Source organism: Saimiri boliviensis, chromosome 2, assembly GCF_048565385.1.
Source record: "Saimiri boliviensis isolate mSaiBol1 chromosome 2, mSaiBol1.pri, whole genome shotgun sequence".
NCBI lineage: Eukaryota > Metazoa > Chordata > Mammalia > Primates > Cebidae > Saimiri > Saimiri boliviensis.
Genome location: NC_133450.1, coordinates 208,666,892 through 208,684,811, shown reverse-complemented (window position 1 = coordinate 208,684,811; position 17,920 = coordinate 208,666,892).

Below are 17,920 nucleotides of genomic sequence, written 5' to 3'. Positions count from 1 at the left end.
AAAACCCTTAAATCATTAGACATGTTGGAGAAGAGAATGCTGGGATGACATTATTTCCTGGACAGAAGAAACATGAACTTTTTACTTGGGTAGTGGCATAAGCAGCATCTCTTGGCCTAGAAGGGATTGCATGGAGCAAGAATGGTGGACATCTGTCTGAATTCAGTGATTGATCCACACGGGGGTCCCGTGGCTAGAAAACAAATGCCTTGGATATTAGTTGGCTCTTATTCAAAAGTGCTAAAGCCCTTTCCTATCCAGAGGAAGCCACATTTCTCCCCAGGTATAGCAATTTCCAATTACTTTAAGAGGAGGAAGAAATAGAGGAAATTTCACAAAACGATGGCCAAGCCCCTTCGGGAGTCTTGTTCTGAATGCTCCTCACCTCTGAGCAACTTGTGTACTGCCACCCACAGACTCCTTTATGAAGTTCAGCCAGCACAGCCCCCAGCCCCCAGAGGGAAATGGCCTAATTAAAATCACACTTCACACTGCCAAGTTGGATATGCTAGTCTCAGCTCCAAGAATGTCTTGGAAAAGTATCTGGAGTTGAGTGAGTCTTTCCCAGAAGGGATTTGTTGTTGTTGTTGTTGTTGTTGCAACAAATGGCAAATTCAGCAGATGGAGGGAAGAGGAATCTTGGTTTGAAATTTCCTGCCGGTACATGGACATGGCTCACTTCTCTTGCTTTCTTTCTATGCCCGTTTCTTGTTGTATGACATCTCCTCCTTTTACATGAACGTTGCAAGGATGACAAGATGAAATATTTATCATCAAATACCACATCTGTGTAGCACAGAGATAAAGCATAAGAGAATTAGACACCGCAAAGCTTATGTTTGATTTCTGACTTTTCTTTTGAAAGCTGAGCGAGGTACTTCATTACTGAAATCACATTTTTTCTATGTGTGAAATGGGGGTAATAAACACCCCACACAGGTGTGATGTGGTTGGCACATTCTGAGTACTAGAGAAATGATAGCTATTATTATTGTAATTACCAGATTTCTTTGTATTACCAGAGTATTATCAATAGATAATTTGAGGAAGACATTAAAATATTATCAATTATCCTTGAATGTTTTTCCATTAGCTAAATGTTGGACTTAAGAAAAGTAGTTCTGCCTCCATGAGTCTCAATGTTGTCATAAAAAGAGGAATTTTGAATAGCCAATCTGTAAGAACTCTTCTAGCTCTAATGCTCTGCAATTCAGACTAACCAAGATTGACATTCATTGTTCACTTACCCATTTATGCAACAAGAACTTCAATAAAAATTCAATGTTTATTTAGTCCATAGTGTGTACCATACACTATATTCAGCAGCAGTGTACATAGATTAACTTAGGAAGTCCTCATAACAATACAATTTATGATTAAAAAATACTTTATCTTCTGTTCCAAAGTTTGCTGAGTCTTACTCTCTTCTATTCAATCTATGCTTTTTGGCATAAAAACAGTTTCAAACAAAGTTATTAACTGCATAATTAAAGAGAAAATAATAACTAATATTTATTAAATTGAGTGTCTTTTATGTGCCAGACACTGTGTTCAATTATTGGCGGGCTGCGTTGGATATATCTTCTGTGCCATATTGGGTTTTCTTAGTGCTAATCCCTCCTAGACTTCAAATGCTGGTCGCACCTCAGCAACCACAGCAAATCACATCCTTCTTAAAGGGTTATTCACAAGCTTGCCTCTATGGCCATAATGGTTAATTTTATGTGTCAACTTGACTGGGCTAAGGGTTGCACAGATAGTTGGTAAGACGTTATTTCTGGGTGTGTCATTGAGAATGTTGCATTTGAATTTGTGGACTGAGAAAGGAAGATCATCCTCACCAAGGTAGGTGGGCAAATAGGTTGAGAGCCTGATATAACAAAAAGGTGGAGAAAGCGTGATTTTCTTCTTTTTTCTTCCACTAGAGCATCCATTTTCTCATTCCCTTGGACATAATTCCTCTGGTTCTTGGGCCCTTAGACTCCAGGACTTATACTAGTGGGGCCCACCTTCTCAACTCACAACAGATTCTCCAGCCTTTGTAATTAGATTGGGAGCTATACACTCTGGGAGAACACTACTCATTGTTCTCAGGCCTTTGGACTCAGACTGAATTACACTACTGGCTTTCCTGGTTCCCCAGCTAGCAGATGGCAGGTGGGTAGGATTTATTGGCTTTCATAATCACATGATCCAGTTTCCACAATAAACATTATACCTGTATTCATATTTCCGTATCTATATTTATATCTATATCATCTTTATCTTTATCTATATCTATATCCTATTGGTTATGTTGTTATGTTTCTCTTCTCTGTAAACCCTTACTAATACAATGGCCAACAAGATCTGGTTAGGTCTGTCTGACTCCTCTTGGAGCTGACCAGCAGCTTCCCCAGGAGCATCAGTCCTTTACCCCTTGAATTTCCTTGCAAAGCCAAACTCACCGACTATATGCCCTGAATTTCAGGTTTTTCTTTCAGTTTTTGGATATGGATGAAATGCACAGCATGGAGTGTGGGTTGGGGTGAGAAATTAAGTTTTCTGAGAAACTGTCCAATGGGATAGATACAGCAGTTCAGAAATATGGAGTATTAATTATGAACAACAGACGCCAAAAGAATAAATACTGTCCCATGGAATGCTCTGAGATGTGGATTCTTTATGCTGCTGCCTAGAGATGGCCCATATGGCCATGTGGGTACACCTCTCATGGTACAGCTGTGTCTCTCTACAGTTCATCATGGAACAGTTAATAGCATAGCAATGTGTTACTTTGAATTTCTGTCCACCTTTCCATGCCTCATTTTCTTTTTCCTACTTTCTTGCTACCCTGGGATTGTATCTGCCAAAATTCAGCATTTTCACCTGCTTCTTGCAACAAGTTTGTTTCCTGGAGAACCCGGTCTAAGACCATACAATTTTATATCTACTTCTCACAATAACCCTATGGTACAGGAACTATTTTTATTCTCAATTTACACAGGACAAGAAAGGTTTAAAAATGTAAAATGAATGGGTCAATATCACAAAGTAAAAGCAAAAGGAAGAATTAGTGCTTTAACTAAGGGCTGTCTTATTTGGACACCAACATCCTGAAACATTTATCCTATAGCTGTGGTAAATTAATTTGTAATAACATGCAATGATAAGTTCGGGATGGTAAAATAATGTAGACAAGATCCAGACCATTAGTAGGACAGAGAGATAGGCTCTAAATTTGAGCTGACTTTCTAAAGAATGAGTAGGAATTGGCCAGGTGAAGTGGATTGGTTAAAGCATCTTTTAAATTTTTAAAAATTAATTAATTAATTAATTTTTGAGACAGAATCTCGCTCTGTCACCCAGGCTGGAGTCCACTGGCACAATCATGGCTCATTGTACCCATGCTCAAGTGATCCTCGCATGTCAGCTTCCCAAGCAGCTGGGACTAACAGGTGTGTACCACCATGAATGGCTAATTTCTTTTTAAAAATTTTTTATAGGGACAGGGTCTCACTATGTTGACTAGGCTAGTCATGAACTCCTGGGATTACAGGTGTGAACCACCAGGTCTGGCCTTGGGCTTCTTTAATTTCTTTTTTAAAAATTGATTTTTAAAGAGCAGTTTTAGATAATAGAAAAATTGAGCATAATGTGGAACATATACACCATGGAATACTATGCAGCTATAAAATGATGAGTTTGTGTCCTTTGTAGGGACATGGATGAATCTGGAAACAATCATTCTCAGCAAACTGACACAAGAACAGAAAATCAAACACCGCATATTCTCAGTCATAGGTGGATGTTGAACAATGAGAACACATGTGTACATAGAACACATGGACATGGACATAGGAAGGGGAGCATCACACGCTGGAGTCTGTTGGGGGGGCAAGGGAGGGAAAGTGGGGAGGGTGGGAGGTCAGGGAGGGATAACATGGGGAGAAATGCCAAATGTAGGTGATGGGGAGATGGAGGCAGCAAAACCACATTGCCACATGTGTACCTATGCAACAATCCTGCATGCTCTGCACATGTACCCCAGAACCTAAAGTATAATAATAAAAAGTCTCATACACTACCTTCACCTTCTCCATACCTCCAGTATCCCCTATTATAAATATCTTGCAATTGTGGGGTACATTTGTTGCAACTGATGAACGCATATTGATATATTCTTACTAACTAAAATACATAGTTCACATTAGGGTTCATTCTTTTTGTCGCAGTGTGCTACTTTAACAAACACATGACAGGTAACCTGAATGTTGCCCAGATGTCTGTAGAATTATAAAGTAGTTTATTCTTTTGCAGCTTATCCTACTTCAGTGTATGCAGTATGCATTGCTGACTTACTTTCCCACTGGACAGCTGTGGTGACGAATTTTTACTACTCAGAATCTATTCATGGTTACCAATTGTTTTGAGAATCAAGTCTCAAATCCTCATCTCTACCTAGTTTTATTTTATTTTATTATTTTATTTTTTTATTGCATTTTAGGTTTTGGGGTCCATGTGAAGAACATGCAAGATTGTTGCACAGGTACACACATGGCAGTGTGATTTGCTGCCTTCCTCCCCATCACCTATATCTAGCATTTCTCCCCACACTATCTCTCCCCACCTCCCCCTGCCACTGTCCCTCCCCTATTTCCCCCCAACAGACTCCAGTGTGTGATGCTCCCCTTCCTGTGTTCACGTGTTCTCATTGTTCAATACCACCTATGAGTGAGAACATGCGGTGTTTGATTTTCTGTTCTTGTGTCAGTTTGCTGAGAATGATGGTTTCCAGGTTCATCTATGTCCCTACAAAGGACAAAAACTCATCATTTTTGATGGCTGCATAATATTCCATGGTGTATATATGCCACATTTTCCCTGTCCAGTCTATCATCAATGGGTGTTTGGGTTGGTTCCAGGTCTTTGGTACTGTAAACTGTACTGCAATGAACATTTGTGTGCATGTGTCCTTATAGTAGAAAGATTTATACTCCTTTGGATATATACCCAGTAATGGGATTGCTGGGTCAAATGGAATTTCTATTTCTAGGTCCTTGGGGAATCGCCACACTGTCTTCCACAATGGTTGAACTAATTTACACTCCTATCAACAGTGTAAAAGTGTTCCTATTTCTCCACATCCTCTCCAGCATCTGTTGTCTCCAGATTTTTTAATGATCACCATTCTAACTGGCATGAGATGGTATCTCAATGTAGTTTTGATTTGCATTTCTCTAATGACCAGTGATGATGAGCATTTTTTCATATGTTTGTTGGCCTCATGTATGTCTTATTTTGTAAAGTGTCTGTTCATATCCTTTGCCCACTTTTGAATGAGCTTGTTTGTTTTTTTTTCTTGTAAATTTGTTTTAGTTCTTTGTAGATTCTGGATATCAGCCCTTTGTCAGATGGGTAGTCTACCTAGTTTTGAAGAAGTTATACTGCTGATAGACCTCACCCTCAAACTTCTTGGGGACCCTGCAGGTAGTAACTGACTAATACAAGGGCATAAAACTGAGTGCTCATGCCTCATGATGAGTCCACTCTATGGCACCAGTGAAGATTCACCTGGCCTATTGGACAAGATGAAGCTTTGTCAAGTGTCTTCCTTTGCTCTATTAACAAAGGTCTTTATGCCTTTTCCACAAAGGAGGGCTTCTACTAATGGGAGATTTTGGAAAGCAAGGGAAATTTCCAGGAAAATACACATACACACACAGGCACATACACACAAAGACAGGCATTTCTATGTACCATAAACACAAAAATATCTATCACCCAAGCTTTGTGTAGTATCAACCTGTCTTCCCGGCAATGTTCTTCCATTGATATGCCCTTCTGCCCTCCACATTAGAACAAGTCCAATCTTTAATTGGCTCTGGCCGTTCTTTTTCATTACTCATAAAATCAGAAACTTAGTCATTGTTCAGATTTTGTAATCCAAGGCCAAAAACTGTATTTTGCATATATATACAAAATGTTTTATTTTTCTTTTTTCTTTTCTTTTCCTTTTTTTTTTTTTTTGAGCTTGCAGCTGGATCTTCTAGTAGCTCCCAGGGACCATGGAGCAATCATTTGAAGTGGCTTAGTAGAGAGATCTGTGGCAGAGGGCCAGTTTTCCCTTCCAATAGTTCAACTCAAAGAGAATAGAAGGAGAAAAATAGAGCACCCTGGAGGCAAGAATGCTTGAAAATCCCCTTCTCGCTTAGTGAGAATGAAAAAATTCTATTCATGACTTTTACCAGCAGGTTTAGGCCTCTGCTGAAAAACAACAAGGAATTTGGAATATCTGCTTAAAATGAGTGTAAATATTTACCCACATATGCTGAAATATTCTTGTGACATTTAGTCTGATGCATACTGCCAGGAGAGAAGGAAGCTCCTGAGCCAAACACAGGAATTTTTTATTTTTAATCTTCCCCGGGAGTAGAGCAAACATTTGCAATGATATAAAATGTATTAAATTCACTAACCCTAGAATTCATAACTGGTAATGCATTGAGCACTATCGTCTTGTTCAGAACTCCAGTGTTGGCAAACTCTACATTCTTTACTCTTCTCATTATTCTTTAAGAACTTGGAACAGGATTATTCCTATTATTAGCACTATTATAATTAAACAGGCAAAAACATATGTACCTGTTTGACTTAATAGTGTAACAATCACAATGATTATGAAATGTATGATTCTATTTATGAGTGCTTATCACTGGCAAAATATTTTTACATTCATGATCTAGGGCATAGCAGGCACTCAAATATTTGCTGACTCAATCACTCTCTTATCTTTACCGTGTGACGGAATCTTTGCTAAGAACTTTACATGCATTTTTTTCATTTAGCATGAGGATAGAATAACTACATAGGGAAAGTATGATTCTTCATTTCAACAGGTGAGAAAACTGAGGTTTAGACTGGACAAATGACTAGAAAGGGCATTTGAATAACAACCATGTGTTACATGCCCACTATGTATAAGACCCCATGCTAGGTGCCGATATTGACTATATGTATATATACACACACACACAAACTATCTGCCCATGCCATGGTATTTGTATAGAGCCCAGAGACAGGAAGACACATAAGTGGTTAGAAAATAGCACTAGTGTGGTGAGGTACAGGGATAGGGCCACAGAGAATGGGTAACTAATTTACTTGGTGCAGTGCATATGAGGCAAATGGAGGTTGTAAAATAATTAATGGAAGAGGCTGAGATTCATCTTAAGACTGAGTGGAAGTGTGTGTGGCAGTGGTGAAGACAGAAATCTGTGCTTCTACAGATCATCTCAGGTAGTGGATGTCCATACCATGTATTAAAAAAAAATGTGTAAAGAAAATACCAAGGACCTGCAGAGGCTTGTTCTGTCTGTAATAAAGGGCACTCACGGAGGAGAATCATGGAAGGAGCTCAGTTGTCAAATAGGTTCCAAATAATGAATGGCTTTGAATGCCATGCTAAGAAGTTTGGACCCCATAACCAGTAAGTGGCAGAGCCTGAGGGTCTGAATTCCTTAGGTCTACTTTGTTCTCTCTACCATTCCCAGTGACACTTTCCGACTCTGTGTGCATGCATGTTATGGTTTGGTTGTTTCCCCACACAAAATCTCATCTTGAATTGCAATTTCCCACAATCCTCATAATCTCCACATGTCAAGGGAGAGACCAGGTGGAGGCAATCAAATCATGGGGGTGGTTTTCCCCATTCTGTTCCCATGAGAGTAAGTTCTCACGAGGTCTGATGTTTTTGTAAGTGTTTGTTAGTTCCCCCTGCATTCATTCTCCTTCCTGCCACCTTGTGAAGAAGGTGCTTTCTTTCCCCTTCCTCCATGATTATGCTTTCTGAGGCCTTCACAGTCATGCTGGACTGAGAGGCAATTAAGCCTCTTTCCTTTATAAATTAGCCAGTCGCTGGTAGTTCTGTTTAGTAGTGTGAAAACAGACTAATACAATGCATGTGTGTGGTTGTGTATGTGGCTAGAAATCTACAAGCACACACTATTTTTGCATTCTGAGAGCTGTGACAGAACTGGCGGGGACTGGGTATTCATCCAAGGGCAGTATAAATCACAGAAACATTTCTGTTTCAAACACACTCAGAGGTTTGAACCAGGCTGAGAAAAGTTATATACAGAAAAACTGGTCGACAATTCCAAAGAATAGAAAAAGAATGTTTGTAATGGGATGAAAACATTTGCAAGTTCCTTGGGGCTACTAAAGTGTTTGGATGTTATGTGTTCTTTGTAAGTTGTAAATTTTCCATGTAGACATTTACCAGAATTTTAAAATATATTTATATTTTTAAGCTGTTGATGCATTGGAATATTCCATCAGGTCTGCTGTCCAAACTGAATGACGCTTACGGTAGAGTTAGTAAGAAGTAAAGACTCACATTCATTCTTTCTGCCTAAAACCTGTACCGCACTTCACTTGGCAAATTTCCATTCGTTCTTCAGGTCTCAGAGAAGACTGTATTGAATTCCACATCCTAAATAAGTTCTCTACGTAGAAACTTTAAAAAAAAATTCTGTACTTCCATTTCATGTAGCATTACAACTGTAACTTAAATAACCACGTATGTAATTGTCTGCATGTTCATGCTCATTTTCTTTCCATTTAACATAATGGCTGGTCATAGGGAATGTCTGGTTCACTCAATAAACGTGTTTTAAACAAATTAATAAAAATTAAACAAAAATCAGACAGATCATCATAACAGCCAATCTGGTGTTTAAATTAGTATCTGGCTGGACACAGTTGCTCATGCCTGTAATCCCAGCACTTTGAGAGGCAGAGGCGGGTGCATCACCTGAGGTCAGGAGTTCAAGACCAGCCTGGCCAACATGGGGAACCCTTGTCTACTAAAAATTAAAAACATTAGCTGAGCATGGTAGTGCACACCTGTAATCCCAGCTACTCGGAGGCTGAGGCAGGAAAATTGCTTGAACCCAGGAGGCAGAGGTTTCAGTGAACCAACATTGTGCCTCTGCACTCTGGCCTGAGCAACAGAGGAGACTCCATCTCAAAATAATAATAATAAAAATAACAAAAAGCAAATAAATTAGTATCCAAAGGATTCCACCTGTGTTCTCAAAGAATGAAATTAAACTTGCAGTTTTCAGATGATGGCTTCGATGAACAATTATTATCTTCTATATACCAGGCTCTGTGCTAAGCACTTGATATGCGTTTTCTCATTTAATCTTCACAACAACCTTATGAGATAGTAATGTTGGCTGAGACAGAGACTTGTGCTCTCTTTTCATAATGGAAAGTTGTTGTTGGTAAGCAGCTTCCTTGCCAGGGTCTTATTCTAGCTCCCCATGCTTCTAGGCAGGCAACATGAATGGCTAGCTCTGTTCAACAAAACATGAGCAGACGGGATGTGTGTCACTTCTGGGTCCAGGCACTTGAGTCTCTGGCATTCCATACCCATGTCCTCCCTTGTCTTTCTACAGTAAACTATGAGATAATGTGTTGAAGATAGAGACAGCAACATGGAAGGAGCCCAGGTCATTGAAAGATGGCATGGACAAACAACTCCTAAACACAGCCAACTACTATTTGACTAACAAAGGAGTTGAGGAACAGAGAAGTTAAATGACTTTTTTATAGCTAGTAATCAGAAGTCATCAGAAAAATAATCTTCTACTCTGATAAGAGTGCTATCAGAATTTCAAGGTTTATCTATTACAACATTGATCATTACTTATCCTAGCTAATATAGGTACATAATAAAGATACAATAATTGTAACCATTTTACAGAGGAGGAAAGTGAAGCTTAGAGAGGTTAACTACCTTTTCAAGTGAGCATAGTGATATGGTTCGGATATTTGTTTCCTCCAAATCTCTTGTTAAAATATGATTCCCAGTGATGGGAATCGTATTTTGGGTGGGCTAGTGGGAGGTGGTTGGATTGTGGGGTGGATTCGTCATGAATGGCTTTGAATCATCCCCTTGGTGAACAGTGAGTCCTCAGTTCATGTGACATCTGGCTGTTTAAAAGAGACTGGCACCTCCCCCACCTCTCTCTCTTGTGACCACCCTTACCATGCGACTGCCTAGTCTCCCTTCACCTTCTGCCAAGACTGTGAGCATCAAGAGGCCCTCACTAGAAGCAGATGCTGGCGTCATGCTTCTTGTACAACCTGCAAAATCATGAGAAAATTAAATATTTCCTTTATAAATTACACAGCCTCAGGTATTTCTCTGTAGCAATGCCAAGACTAGACTAATATACACAGGTATTAATAATACATAGGTACGATTTGTAGTGATTCCATAGTTTCATTACTGGGGTGTGTGCAGGGAAGAATTTACGCAGCTATCTATTTGGAAAAAGGTAGCTTGGGAACCTACAACTTAGCTTGTATGAAATATTGTATTAACTGAGAAAACTTCAGTTGCTCAACAGCAAAGAATTGGATTGTGGCTAAAGAAGGTGATGTGAAGCTACGGTAGTCCCACCTCAAGCCAGCTGGCGGCGTCATCACTGGTTTTGTGTGTTAGAATTCCTAGGTACTGATATGGTTCGAATCTGTGTTCCCACAAATCTCGTGACAAATTGTAATCCCAAGTGATATTAAGTGGGGCCTGGTAGGAGGTGATTGGATCAGGAAGCTAGAGTTCTCATGAACGGGTTAGGACCATCCCCTTGGTGCTGTTCTTGTGATAGTGAGTGAGTTATCATGAGATCTGGTTGTTGAAAAGTGTGTAGCACCTCCCTCCCCCTCTCTCTTGGTCCTACTCCTGCATGTAGGATGCCTGCCTCTGCTTTGCATTTCACCATGAGTAAAAGCTCCCTGAGGCCTCCCGAGAAGCAGATGCCACCATGCTTTCTGTACAGCCTGGAGAATCATAAGCCAATTAAACTTCTTTTTATTATTTTTTTAATTTTTATTTTTTAATTATACTTTAAGTTCTGGGGTCCATGTGCAGATCGTTGTTATATAGGTATACACATGCCATGATGGTTTGCTGCATCCATGCCCCCTTCATCTACATTAGGTATTTCTCCTAATGTTATCTCTCTCCAATCCTCCCACCCACTACTACCCCTCCCCTAAGACCCCTATCCACCAACAGACCCTGGTGTGTGATGTTTCCCTCTTTCTTTTTAAAAGCAATTTACCCAGTCTCAGATATTTATTTATAGTAGTGTAAGAATGGACTAATACAGAAAATTGGTACTGAGGAGTGTAGCATTGCTATAAAGATACCTGAAAATGTGGAAGCAACTTTGGAACTAGGTAATGGGCAGAAGTTGGAAGAGTATGGAAGGCTCAGAAGAAGACAGAAAGATGAAGGAAAATTTGAGACATTCTAGAGACTTGTTGAATGGTTGTGATCAAAATGCTGATAGTGATATGAACAGTGACTCCAGGCAGAGAAGGTTTCAAATGGAAATGAAGAACTTTCCCGGAACTGGACTAACGGTCCCTTTTGTTATGCTTTAGCAAAGGACTTAGAGTCATTGTGTCCCTTCCCTAAGGATCTGTGGAACTTTGAATTTGAGAATGATTATTTAGGGTACTTGGTGGAAAAATGTTCTAAGCAGTAAAGCATTCAAGACATAAACCGGCTGCTTCTAACAACTTATCTCATAGATAGATAGCAAAAGAAATGACCTGAAACTGGAATTTATATTTAAAAGTGAAGCAGAGTATAAAAGTTTGGAAAATGTGTAGTCTGGCTATGTGGTAAGAAAAAAAGGAGCCCATTTTCAGGGGAAGAATTCAAGCAGGCTGTAGAAATTTGCGTAAGTAAAAAGGAGCCGAGTGTTAATAGCCAAGACAATGGGGAAAAGGCCTCAAAGGCTTTTAGCCTCTCACATCACAGACCCAGAGGCTCAGGACGGAAAAATGGTTTCCTGGGCCAGGCCCAGGGCCCCACAGCCCTGCACAGCCTCTGTACACTGCTCCCTGCATCCCAATCGATCATTCCAGCTCCAGCTGTGGCTAAATGGGTTACAGGTATAGCTCAGACCATTACTTCAGAGGGTATAAGCCATAAGCTTTGGCAGCTTCCACGTGGTGTTAAGCCTGTGGGTGCACAGAGTGCAAGAGTTGAGGCTTGGGAACACCTGTCTAGATTTTAGAGAATGTATGGAAAAGCCTGGATGTCTAGGCAGAAGCCTGTTGCAGGGCTGGAACCTTCATGGAGAACCTCTACTAGGGCAGTATAAAGTAGAAATGTGGGGTTGAGCCCCCACAGAGAATCCCCGCTGGGGCATTGCCTAGTGGAGCTGTGAGAAAAGGGCCATGATCCTGTAGCCCCCAGCATGGTGGATTCACTGACGGCTTGCACTGCATGCCTGGAAGAGCTGCAGGCACTCAGTATCAGCCTATGAGAGCAACCATGGAGGCTGAGCCCTGCAAAGCCACAGGGATGGAGCTGCCCAAGTCCTTGGGAGCCCACCCCTTGCACCCGTGTGCCCTGGATGTGGGACATGGAGTCAAAAGAGATTATTTTGGAGCTTTAAGATTTAATGACTGCCTTGCTGGGTTTCAGATTTGCATGAGGCCTGTAGCCCCTTTCCTTTGGCCTCTCTCTCCCTTTGGAAAGGGAGTATTTCCCCAATGCCTATAATTCTGTTGTAGCTTAGAAGTAACTAACTTAGTTTTGATTTTCCAGGCTCATAGGTAGAAAGAACTAGCCTTGTCTCAGATGAGACTTTGAACTTTGGACTTTCAGAGCTAATGCTGGAATGAGTTAAGACTTGGGGGGACTATTGGAAAGGCATGACTATATTTTGCAATGTGAGAAGGACACAGGATTTGGAAAAGCCAGGGGTGGAATGATATGGTTTGGATCTGTGTCCCCACCAAATCTCATGTCAAATTTTAATCCCCGGTGTTGTAGGTGGGTGCTGGTGGGAAGTGAAGGGTTTTGCAAATCTTGCCCAGGCTGGAGTACAATGGCACAATCTCTGCTCACTGCAACCTCTGCCTTCCGGGTTTAAGTGATTCTCCTGCCTCAGCCTCCCGAGAAGCTGGGATTATAGGCATGCACCACCACACCTGGCTAATTTTTTGTACTTTTAGTAGAGACAGAGTTTCTTCATGTTGGTCAGGCTGGTCGCGAACTCCCAACCTCAGGTGATCCACCCAACTTGGCCTCCTACAAAGTGGGGACAACAGGTGTGACCCACTGCAGCTGGCCCAGATCTGGTTGTTTAAGTGTGTAGCACCTCTCTCCTCTCTCCTCTCTCAGTCCTGACCCTTTCGAGTCAGATGCCTGCTCCTGCTTTACCTTTCCAAACGAGTAAAAACTCCCTGAATCCTCCTGCAAAACAGATGCCACCATGCTTCCTGTACAAGCTGTGAAGCTGTGAGCCAATTTATCCTCTTTTTCTTTATAAATGATCCAATACCAGGTATTTTTTTAATAACAGTATGAGAACAAACTAATATACTTGTGAACTCTATTACATAAATATCCTTAATTATCACGGTATAAAAAACAAGTGGTATATGCCCATTTTACAGATGACAAAGTTTGAAAGAAAGTGATTTGCCTAAGTCTCTGTAGCTAATAAGCAATGAAACTGGAAATCAAGTCCAGTTCTTGTATCTCGGTCATATTGTGTCTATATTCAAAAAAGATTTGACTTTGTTAGATTCAAATTCAGAGGTGCATAGCCAAATCTTTCTTTTATGCCCTTTGAATTTATACATGGTTTTCAAGCTCATGATTACTATTACTGGATCTCTGCCATGTCTCAGCATTTTCATATACTATCAAATCATTTTAGATCCTTATGAGAATCTTGCCTGCTAAACATTAATTTCTTCATTTTACAAATGAAGAAAATATGATTAAAGAAAGAAAGCAGAGCTTTCCTTAATCCTGCTCATTAAGTAGGTGGCTGACGTGAAATTTGAGCATGGGCTGGCTAAATTCAAGATCAAAGATGTTTTCATTAGTAGGGGACTTAGAAAGATCTCATGGAGTGTATGGGGGATTGATGATTGCAGGTATGATCCTCATACATCATTGTGCATAAGAATCAGCTGGAAACTTGTTAAAATTCCCACTAATTACTGGGCTCTAATTTACAGATTCTGATTCAGCATGTCAAACATGATAATTAGGAATCTGTGTTTTTACCAGGTCCCTACTGACCACCACCCACAGCTTCTAGCCTGGACATTTAGCAAGGCTCAACTTTTGAAATCCCTTATTGCTGTTCCCAGCACCGAGGGAGAAAATGACACATCTCCTTCTGGAAGGAGGCAGAGACTTGGAGCTTCCAGTTCTGAGTATTCTGCACTTGGCTTCCGTTCTCTGTGTCGATTAGGCCTTTCAAACCAATTACCATTATATATTGCTGAGATTTATAGTCCTTGGTATTTGAGGTTACAAGACTTCCGTTCTCAGGAAGAAGCTCCATGCCATCACTTCTAATCAGCTCAGCACAATGTCTGATTTCCCCTCTGTAAGAGGGCACAGTGTTCCATTAGAGTATTAATAGCCAGGCAGAATGGCCTCAATTGCAGTGCTTGGGGAAACATAAAAATTGGCTTTCGGGGGTCCAAATTTTTAAAGAACTGTGCTCCTTCTTAACAAAATAAAGACAATGATTCAACAAAAATGACTATGAAAAAACATTCCTGACTTCCAATAGGTAGAGTACAGTACATAGAAAATGAATCTCTCCAAAGGGCAGGCAAGATAGTCTTTCCTGGGCTTACTGTGGTAAAGAGAGAATTTATTCCAAGTTCAAAACACAAATAATGTATAGCAGAGTTTGTGAACAATTAACATTTTTAATGTTTACTAAATGTTACGAATAAATTAGCAAGCAGATGAGTATAAGACAGCTGAGTGTATATCTTCTATAACGATTATTTCATTCATTTATTCATCTACCCACCCATCCATGTTTTCATTCTTCCATCCACTATCCACCATTTACTCAAACAATTATGGAGTGCTATTTGTCAATCATTATATTATGATGTTGAAATACTCAAATATTCCGTCTTTAGATAATTTATAGTCCACTCAAGAAAGATGTGTAATGTTCCCCCGTTGCTTATAGAATTAAGAAAATCCTAAAACCTGCACCCTAGCCTACATTTTCAGCCTCATTTCTCAGTCATTTGATAATATATAAGCTAATCTATGTATCTTTGCACTTTCTACTTCCTCAAACAAAAAATGTCCTTCCTTCTCCACTCATATCTGTGTTTAACCAAACTCCATGCTTTCTTCCAGTGCTGTCAAAATCTCCCCACTTCATAAAGTCTATTGTAACTCCCCAGTCAGGTAAAATAATTCTTTTATTTTTTTAAAAATGACCAAAATTGTTCTTAACATTATTGAGTGCAATTACTCTTTGCTCTGTCTCACAGAATTTTTGTTAATGTGTCTTTTCATCTCATGAATTTTGAGCTCTAGTGATTAAAAAAATGGGAAAGCCTCAATAATCTTTATAACCTTCATAATGCCTCATCAATATTAAGAGCTCAGAAATTTCAGTGAATTGAAAGGAAGGAATCTTTTAGTAAGGTAAGATTGTCTACTGGGAGAGGATTAGCTCTTTTGGTCAAACTTCTACCCTAATTCTGAGCTCTTCTGGCAAAAACCACAGAAATGACAATAGTATTGTTATTAGCCATTTATCAAGAACTTATTCTTGCTAATTATTGATCTAGTTATTTTATATTTATTTTACATATTCTTAATGTCATTTTACTGAGGTAGTTATGGTGACCTTCATTTTAAAGATTAGTGGCAGGGCATAGTGGCTCATGCCTGTAATCCCAGCACTTTGGGAGGCCAAGTTAGGTGGATCACTTGAGGTCAGGAGTTCAAGACCAGCCTGGCCAACATGGTGAAACCCATCTCTAGTAAAGAAACAAACAAACAAAAAAAATGGCTGGGCATGATGGTGGCCCCCCTGTAATCCCAGCTAATCAGGAGGCGGAGGCAGGAGAATTACTTGAACCTAGGAGGTGGACGTTGCAGTGAGCCAAGATTGTGCCACGGCACTTCAGCCTGGGCAACAAGAGTGAAACTCTGTCTCCAAAAAAAAAAAAAAAAAAAAAAAAAAAAAAAAAAAAAAAAAGTAGATTAGCATCTGCTCCTTAAAGCAATCCCTAAATTTTCTGAAGTCATACTGATGTGAGTCAGGAGACCTCAGGTACAATGTTCCAGTGCCTATGCTTTTAATCATGAGAAGTATCTTTTGCCCGGCCTCTCCCTTGAGCTGAATTTCACAGACTATAACCTACATCTAGAAAACCATCCTTTCCTGTGAGATCTAGTTCCTAAGGTCATCCTCGTTCTGGAAAAGTACATGGGGAAGAGGGAACTTGCTCTTACTTCCTTGCAAGGGTCTTTAGGATCACAACAGTCTGGTCTCAGGAAATCCATGGATTGCTTTAGGCAGCAGGTACTTATCTCTAAAATAAAGGTGATCACAACTACCTCAACTAGGTGACATTAAAGACGTGAAATTACACACACACACACACACACACACACACACACACACACACACATAATAATTAGACTAGCTCTCTGCAAAGCCACAAGGAAGATGAAGACAACTAAATTAACAGTTCATATATTGCTTGATCCAGGCAAATGCCATCTATGAATGGAAAAATGTCTACATTATTTAGAAGGCTCAAGGTCGAAAAGAAGACATAACTACATTAAAAGTGGCTTCTAACGCAATAGGACATACCCCAAAATGCCAGTTCCTTCTACCTTTTTACCACATACTCCCTTCTTACTCCAATAATTTTTGGCTTTCTTAGAGTTGTCTTACACGTTTATTAATCAGTGCAGTCTACCTGCCCTGAACCACTAGGGTCTACTACCAAACCCCTTGATAAAGCTTTGTGTCTCACCTCTGCATTGAGGATTTAGCACAAAGTTGTCCACACAGGCAGCTTCTTTGGACGTTTCTTCGTACCAGGCCCAGAACTACACTTCCTCATTCTGGTATTCATCCCCCCAGTCCTACGTGGTAGCTTATCATCTTCCTGCAAATGGAGGAGATTCTGTCTTCTCTCACTGGGGGAAGCTGCAGAGCAGGGCTGCTCGTTTGGCTCCCTAAGTGATACAGAGATTAGTTAGACAACATTTTCTACTGTCCTCATCCATTTTCTCCCTGTGTCCCCATGTTCTGAGCTGCTTTTACGAGCTTTCCATCCAGTTGTGGCTCTGAAGTTCTAAGAAGAGTTTGTTTGGGAAGGATCAGCCAGAAGCATCAGAAAATGGAGGGAGAAATCTGCTCCTCCACCCTCCCTTCTCTGCTCCTCTTTCCAGAACGACTCTTCCTTGCTATGCCTCTTCTCATGTTACAAGCATATTTGGTCTGTATGGTTTCTCCCTAAATTAATGAAGCATCCTTCTTTCTAAAAGTCTTCTTTATATAGTGTGATATATAATTCTTTTTTTTTTTTTGACACGGAGTTTCGCCCTTGTTACCCGGGCTGGAGTGCAATGGCGCGATCTCGGCTCACTGCAACCTCCGCCTCCTGGGCTCAGGCAATTCTCCTGCCTCAGCCTCCTGAGTAGCTGGGATTATAGGCACGTGCCACCATGCCCAGCTAATTTTTTGCACTTTTAGTAGAGATGGGGTTTCACCATGTTGACCAGGATGGTCTCGATCTCTCGACCTCGTGATCCACCCGCCTCGGCCTCCCAAAGTGCTGGGATTACAGGCTTGAGCCACCGTGCCCGGCGCGATATATAATTCTTACTTAGCCAACCCATGGTCTAATCCTTCTTTATAATCCAGTTTTTATCTCTCTTCTCTGTGCATCCCTTCAACAAAGTTCTATGAAATTTGTCTGTACATTTTCCTGTATTTGTGAGTGCTACCTGTTTCAAATAGGTTCCTCAGTTCTAAATTTGTTAGATGAGGCAAACAGGGACTGGAGACAGTGTGCCCTAATAACTGCATGCTAGACCTTG